Source organism: Myotis yumanensis, unplaced genomic scaffold (assembly GCF_028538775.1).
Source record: "Myotis yumanensis isolate MYYU_CA2020_CCGP unplaced genomic scaffold, mMyoYum1.0.hap1 SCAF_1, whole genome shotgun sequence".
NCBI lineage: Eukaryota > Metazoa > Chordata > Mammalia > Chiroptera > Vespertilionidae > Myotis > Myotis yumanensis.
Window position 1 is genome coordinate 148,761,292 of NW_027223752.1, and position 8,487 is coordinate 148,769,778.

Consider the following 8,487-nt stretch of genomic DNA (forward strand, 5'->3'; position numbering starts at 1 on the left):
CTATCACCAAAGGAGAGAAACATTTTGATGAATTGCTGGCTTCTCACCAAAATACTGGAAGTCAAGGATCTGTGGGATAACATATTCAAAGTTATTAAAGAAAAATACGGCCTGGATGGTGTTGCTCAATGGTTGAGCATCAACTTATGAACCAGGAGGTTATGGTTCCATTCACGGTCAGAACACATGTCCAGTGTATAGGCTCAATCCTCAGTAGTGGGTGTGCAGGAGGCAGGTGGTCAATTATTCTCTCTCATCATTGATGTTTCTATCTCCCTCTTCCTCCCCTTTCCTCTCTCTGAAATCAATAAAAATATATTTTTTAAACAACAAGGAAAACTTTAAAAAAGAAAAAAGCTGTCTGACCATGTATTATTCTATATCCAGCTAAAATATTCTTTAAAAAAATGCATATTAAAGACATTCCCAACAAAGACTGAAAATGATTATATAAAGTGCAGTTATAGCACTGTATTTTTGAGTTGTAACATATACGCATACTACATATGACAGTAATAGCAGAAACAGAAGAACAGAAGTTACTAGAATAAAGGTAATGTATTTTACCAGAATTAAATTTGTAGTATTTTGAAGTATACTAGGATAAGTTGATGTGTATTATCTTCACTAAAATGTAACTTAAATTTAAAAAATGAACATAGGGACATTTTTATCTATGGGAAAAACAGAAAACACAAAGAGAAATAGCAGATATTAAAAACAACTTTATGAATATTAAATATGAAGGAACCATACCCAGAACTCAAATAACATAAGAGATTGCCAGACTGGGTTTTAAAAGGCAAGATTCAGCTGATAAAGGACTTGTATTCATAATATGTGATTTCTTAAAATGAATAAGACAAACAACCCCCAAAAGGGTTGGGAGTCATATATTTGAATATATATCTCTCCAAAGATACACAAATGGTAAACAGCATAGGAGAGAACACTCATTATCACTTGTGCTAGGGAAATGTAAATTAAATCCACGATGTGATACTGCTTCATATCCACTAGATGGGGCCTCAGCAAAAAGACAGACTAAAAGGGGTGAGGTGAAGTAGATGAATGATGATGGAAGGCAACCTGACTTGGGGTGGTGAACACACAGTACGATATACAGATGATGATCTGCTGTGGAACTGTATACCAGAAACCTATATAATTTCACTGGTCAATGTCACTGCAATACATTCAAATTTAAAAAAAAAAAAAGACAGACTATAAGAAGTACTACTGTACAAGATGCAGAGACACTGGAACCCTCAAACACAGATGGTTGGAGTACAGTATTATATAGTTAGTTTGGAAATAATTCCTCAGGTTCATAAAAATTACCACATGACTCGTCAACTTTTACCCTAGAAGTCTACTAAGAGAAATGAAACACAAATCCACACAAAGACGTGTACACACACATTAATATACACACACAAAGAGGGAGAGGGGGGAAAGGGAGGAGAAGAAAAATAGGGAAGAGGCAATCAAAAAATTAGGCAAATGAACAAAACTGATGAATCTCTGTCAAGGGTATATGGAAGGTCCTATTATTCTGGTAAATTTCTGTAAACGTGAAATTACATCAAAACTTAAAATTACCTTTAAATACTCGGGATAACAAGGAAAACAGAAGGTGACCTTCATACCTATTGGCACATGAATGATGAATAGATCTACACGGTCCAGCTGAAGTTTCTTCAGTGATGTTTCCAGGGCATGTCGAACCAATTATGGTCAAAATGAAGTAGACCAATGCTGCAATAACCAAAACATTATTTTAAAAGATGGTTTGTGATGTCACACATTTGGGAACTGAAATTCAACATCATGGTTAAGAGACTGAGAAGCGAGTAACCAACCACTGTGATGGTCTCAAAATAGGAAGTCCCAAGGCTAAATTCATGTTACTTACTGTAAATGAGGCTTTCAATGGGATACTGAGATTTATTTCAGTGACTGTAAGAAAACTGTCAATAAAATGTAGGTGGGCCAGGAAAAGCAACCTAAATGTTTCAAGCATTAGCAAACTCATTTCTGAAAGGAGAGTCAGAAATGTCAGGCCAGGGGAAATGGAATCTACTGCCCTACATAGGAAATGCCAGGAAGCAGGACTGCTCAGAGGTCCACATTCGGAAAACAAATCATCATTGATGTGGACACACATAGGACCATTCTGTAGAGACCTCAGCTCTCTTTGTGTTGGAAGCAGGCTTTTCCACTTAAGAAAAATTTTACAAATTTCAGTAAATTCAATGCTGACTTGAAAACAGTCTTTCCTAGTAGGGCTCCCCTCTGGGAATAATATGTCACCCTCACTTGGATATGTGCTGAGAGAATTTGCTGAAGAATGAAAGGAGTGGATCCATTTGCAGTGGCTCAGTCAATCCACAAGCAGATGGAGAAGCTAATGAGCAAGTGGTAGTTAGAATCCCTTTCATATATGAAGGTCAAACAGCCATAACTGATATACTGATATGATTTAGGTTCTTCGGCCACTCAAAGTAAGATATTGTAACGCCGTCCCCCCACCCCCCGCCCCACCCCAGCATTCAGGTAGAGATATGGAATAACCATGATGTTTCTCTCCAGGAAAATCTTATCTGCTTCTAGAGTTGTTGGCCCATGGGCACCTTCAGCAATGATCTTGGCTTTGAATCTGGGTGTACTGGACTTGGTCAGCTGCTTTTCACTGGCAGCAGGGATCAGTATGTCACAGTCGGCCTCTAAGATGCCCCCTTCATAAAGCTCTGCCTCAGAGAAATCTGGGATTGATCCATGCTGCAATTTGAAGTCTTCCAGTTCCTTTGGGTCAATACCATCTGGATTCCATAGACTCCCATCAGATGCACCAACACCAACACATTTAGCACCAAAGCGATGCAAATATCTCATAGAGTGAAGGCCCACATTACCAAATCCCTGAACAACAAATGTTTTATCTCCAAACCCTGGTGTCATTTCTAAAATGCTCATATAAGAAGCTTCATTGATGAAGTTTTTGATTCCATGGAAAACTCTCCAGCCAGTAGCAGAGATCCATCTCTGGACTGATGGGCTTGCCAGTGCCATAGGCAAGGGCATTAATAGCATAGTGCCCGATGGTGCTAGCACAGGTGTCCGAAATCCAGGACATCTCTCGCTCCCCGTGCTCATGTCTGGGGCAGGCACAATGCCCAGACCAATGAAGCCCTTCTTTGCCAGTTCCATGGTAAACCTCCTTGTGATCTTTCCCAGCTCATTATCGGTATAGTTCTTGGGGTTGATCATAACACCAGCTTTGGCACCCCCAAATGGCACATGAACATGTCCTCAGAGAAGCCAAAGCTTTCACTTCATCTACACTCACCTCAGTGCTGTCAGGAATAGCTACCTCCCTGGCATGGCGTGCGGTGCTGGCGGTGCTGGACCTGGTAGCCCTGGATGACCTCCCAGGAACTGTCCTGGCGCCAGATGGGGAAGGACAGGCTCAGCACATGGTTGCAGGGCTTGATGATCCGCATGATGCCGCGCACCCGCTTCTGCTCCTCCCTCACTCTTCCTCCAGGGTCTTGAGGTCCTCTACCAGCTTGTCCTCCATGATGCTGGCGCACAGTGGAAGAACCCCTCCACCCTCCTGAAGAAGTCAGGTCGTCCTGGCAGTCAGCCGCTGCCTGGCTGTAGTGTCACCAGGAAGGTGGAGGGAGCTCCGGCTGCAGGGTGGCGGCTGCGGGCTGCCTGCAGGCCAGGCCGGCCCAGCAGCGCAGCCAAATCAGCTGCAGGGGAGCCCAGGGCTGCAGCCCGATGCCTCGCCCAGGCAGTGGGACATGGTGGGGGCGGACGAGAAGTTCTCTGAGAGGCTCGGGACCATGGGAGGGAGGGATGGCCCTGCAAGGGCTGCCCTTTTAAGCAGCAGCTTCCTGTCCTCAGGAGCGGTCCCTCCCCTTGGCGCCCACTGCCTACCCGGGAGGAAGGACTTTGGGCTCCGGGCCAAGGTGGCCTGTGAGTGGCAGGGGGTGGGGCGGGGGGCCCTGGCCTCCCTGGAGCCTTACCTCCTCCTTCTCCTCCTGCTCCTCCTCCTCCTCCTCCTCCTCCATGGTCTCCCAGGCCTCCCTGGCGATGGCGCATGCAGGTCAGGCTGCAGGACCCCAGATTTTTATTTTGTTTCCTCTTCAACATTTTTGACACTGTTCTAATAGTTTTATTCAGTATTGAAAGCTTTTTAGGAAATTTTGACAGTATTTTTGTACAAAACATTTTTTTGAAAAAAACACTTGTTAACTTATTCTATTTTAACTTGCCAAATTCTATAAAAATTTAAGAAATGAAAAAAAAAGAAAGAAAATGACAAGCTTCACTGCATGGCCCACGTGACTGTGCAAGCCCCAAGCGGACCCAAGCACATTGCCGGGCATGCGCACTTGAGCCTCCTCAGTTGCTGCGCATGCGCCTTGCTGCCAGCATCCTGGGAGGCGAAGGAAGGGAGGCGGCTGTCTTCCTGCATCGCATCCTTTCTCCCATTAAGACTGAACTGGTGGATGCAGAGAGCAGCGCCCCCAGGACTCTAGTGAGCATGGGAGAGTGGGAGGAGGAGCCCGTGGCCTCCTAGGGGGAGGGCCCGAGGTCAGCGCCTTTCTCCTCTCAGGCATCATGGCCGCCGGGGCCCTGGGAGTGCCCACGTGACCTGGACAAGGAGGGTGGTGCGCCCACGTGGACAGGGATCAGCAAGAGTCTGGGGTATTATTTCAGGTGCCTGGGTCCTGTGGGCACCAGGAAAGGGAGCATAGGATCCAGAGTCATCCTTGGAGCCCTGGGCAGGGGGTGGGGCGGCGGTAAAGGAAAGGCCTAGAAAGGGGAAGGCCCAGGGACCTCAGCAGCGCCCTGGGGTTTGCAGTGCGCCAAGCAGAGGCCAAGGGAGAGGCAGGCACCCCCACTGGCCAGCTCTCCCTCCCTGCCCACAGCACAGGCAGCCTGCAGAGCCTCGGGCCTGTCTGTGGTCCAGCTGAGCTCTATTTAAGGGGAAATGGGCCTCTTCACCCGGAGGGCAGCAAGAGCAACCATCTCACAAGTGTCTCTCAAGCAGCATTTTCCTAAATGTCTTCATACCGGGAATCCAGTCCTCGCCTTTGTCACCCGCTTGAGGGGATGACCCTGCCAGAGGGTCATGACATGATGTCTTCGCAAGCCCATGTGCTTGGTATAACCAGAAAGCCTGCGCACATATATTTAAAGTACTTTCAAAGTTAAAATAAAAGAAAGAAATCATTTAACCAAGAAAGTAGTATAGCTATTCTTTTAAGTACATTATCCAAACCAAAATGTTCTACTTCCAGTGTGAAATATGAGTTGGCGTGTAAGTGCAAGATCCTTGTGGAAAAGAATACTAGGAGAAGATGAAGAGTCTCCCCAGTCTCCCCAGCCAGTTGAACCCGTGCTTGTGAGTCCTCCAGTGTCTATTACCAAACATTTATTTTTCTGAAAGTTCTGTTTAAAGAAAGTAGATAAAGTGGGAAAAGTTTCAGTTCTGGTAAGGAGAAGGAAGCATTGATCCAGGATAATTCCATAGGAAGGTTTCATTGTTTTAGGAAGATTCCATTCTGTAGTTGCCTATAGAAATATGCCCTATGACTCCTTTCTCCTGCCCTTTTTCTTAAATTTAAATTCTTTATTGTTGAAATTATTACATATGTCTCCTTTCTCCCCTATTGTCCCCTCTCTGGCTATTCCTGCCCTGCGCCCTCCCCCCCACATGTCCTGCCCCCTACTGTCCGTGTCCATTGGTTATGCTTATATGCATGCATTCAAGTCCTTTGATTGACTTCTTACCCATCCCCACTTCCCCCCTCCCCTGCCTTCCCTCCATGGCTAGTGTGTCTGTTCATGCTTCTGTGTCTCTGGGCCTATTTTTGTTCATTAGTTTACACTGTTCATTACATTCCACAAATGAATGAGATCATGTGATATTTATCTTTCACTGACTGGCTTGTTTCACTTAGGATAATGCTTTCCAGTTCCATCCGTGCTGCTGTAAAAGTTCCTTCTTTTTTACAACAGCATAATATTCCATTGTGTAGATGTGCCACAGTTTTCTAATCCTCTCATCTGCTGATGGACACTTAGGCTGCTACCAAATCTTAGCTATGGTGAATTGTGCTGCTATGAACATAGGGATGCATATATTCTTTCTGATTGGTGTTTCTGGCTTCTTGGGATAGTGTCCTAGAAGTGGGATCACTGAGTCAAATAGGAGTTCCATTTTTAGTTTTTTGAGGAAACTTCATACTGTTTTCCACAGTGGCTGCACCAGTCTGCATTCCCACCAGCAGTGTATAAGGGTTCTTTTTTCTCCGCATCCTCACCAGCACTGGTCATTTGTTGATTTGTTGATGATAGTCATCCTGACAGGGGTGAGATGGTACCTCATTGTTGTTTTGGTTTGCATCCCTCGGATGATTAGTGACTTTGAGCATGCTTTCATATGCCTCTTGGCCTTCTGTATGTCCACTCTCGGTAAGTGTCTATTAGGTCCTTTGCCCATTTTTTGAATGGATTGTTTATCTTCCTTTTGTTAAGTTGTAGGAGTTCCCTGTAACTTTTGGAGATTAAAACCTTATCAGATATAAAATTGGCAAATAACGTTCTCCCAGACAGTGGGCTCTCTTGTTATTTTGTTGATGGTTTCTTTTGCTGTGCAGAAGCTTTTTATTTTGATGTATTCCTATTTGTTTATGTTATTCTCAATTTCCATTGACTTAGTAAACATATTGCGATGAGATATGTCTGATATTTTGTGCCTATGGATTCTTGTTGGATTTTTATGACTTCCTGTCTTACATTTAAGTCTTTGATCCATTTTTGAGTTTATTTTTATGTATGGTGTAAATTGGTGGTCTAGTTTCATTTTTTGCATGTATCTGTCCAATTTTCCCCATACCATTTACTGTAGAGACTGTCTTGACTCCATTGTATACTCTTGCTTCCTTTGTCAAATATTAATTGAGCATAGTGGCTTAGGTCGATTTCTGGGTCCTCTGTTCTATTCTATTGATCTATATATCTGTTCTTGTGCCAGTACCAGGCAGTTTTGAGAACAGTGGCTTTGTAATATAACTTGGTATCTGGTCCTGTGATCCCTCTAACTTTGTTCGTTCTCAGGATTGCTGCAGCTATTTCAGGGTCCTTTTTTATTCCATATAAATTTTTGGAGTGTTTGTTCTAGGTCTGTGAAATATGCTGTTGGTATTTTAAAAAATATTTTTATTGATTTTAGAGAGGGGGAGAGAGAGGGAGAGATAGAAACATCAATGATGAGAGAGAATAGTTGCTTGGCTGCGTCCTGCACGCCCCCTACTGAGGATTGAGCCCACAACCCGAGCATTTGCCCTTGACCAGAATCGAACCCAGGGTCCTTCAGTCTGCATGCTGATGCTCTATCTACTGAGCCAAACCAGCTAGGGCTGCCGTTGATATTTTAATGGGGATTGCGTTGAATCTATAGATTGCTTTAGGTAGTATTGACATTTTAATGATGTTGATTCTACCAATCCATGAACAGGGTATATTCTGTCACTTGTTTATATCTTCCTCTGTCTCTCTTTTTCAATGTCCTGTAGTTTTCTGAATACAGGTCTTTTATCTCCTTAGTTAAGTTTATTCCTACGTATTTTAATTTCTTTTGTTGCCATGGTAAAAGGAATTGTTTGTTGTTTTGTTTGTTTGTTTGTTTGTTTTTAGTATCTCTTCCTGTGAGTTCATTATTGGTGTATAAAAATGCCATAGGTTTCTGGGTGTTAATTTTGAATCCTGCTATGTTGCCAAATTTATTTATTAAATCTAGTATTTTTTTGATGGAGTCTTTAGGGTTTTATATACAATATCATGTCATCTGTGAAAGACAGTTTTACTTTTTCCTTTTTGATTAGGATGCCATTTATTTATTCTTCTTGTCTGATTTGGCTAGCACTTTCCAGTACTGTGTTGAACAGGAGTGGTGAAAGTGGGCATCCCTGTCTTGTTCCTGTTCTTAGAGGTAATGACACAGTCTTTTAAATGAATAAGGTAATAACAATATCCTTCATATAAAACTTTCATCAAAGGTTGAAGGAAAGAAGGAACAGAAATGTAGTAAAAGGGAAGTGTCAGGAAACATGCATGATGGTGCTCATGATGACACTGACAGTGATGGATTGAGTCAGTAAAGTAACAGTGAAGAAACTGATAACCAGCGACCAAATGATAAAATTAATGAAAAAAAAAACACAATCTTTTTAATGAAAAAGGTAATAATATCCTTAATTTCAAACTTTCATCAAAGGTTGAAGAAAGAAAGGAGCAGAAAAGTAGTAAAAGGGAAGTCTCAGAAAACATGTATGATTGTGCTAATGATGATAGTGATAGTGATGGATTGAGGCAGCAAAGCAACAGTGAACAAACTGATAAGCAGCAGCTTCCTGTTATGGAGAATGCAGATTCTGATAGGTAAGCCTATAGTAGTATATTACAACTTTA

General features: G+C 42.9%; 1 pseudogene; it reads right to left on the reverse strand.

The window, feature by feature from the left end:
- Window positions 1-2,379: 2,379 nt before the first annotated feature.
- Window positions 2,380-4,076, reverse strand: LOC139019653 (glutamate dehydrogenase 1, mitochondrial-like; annotated as a pseudogene).
- Between the last annotated feature and the right edge of the window lie 4,411 nt (window positions 4,077-8,487).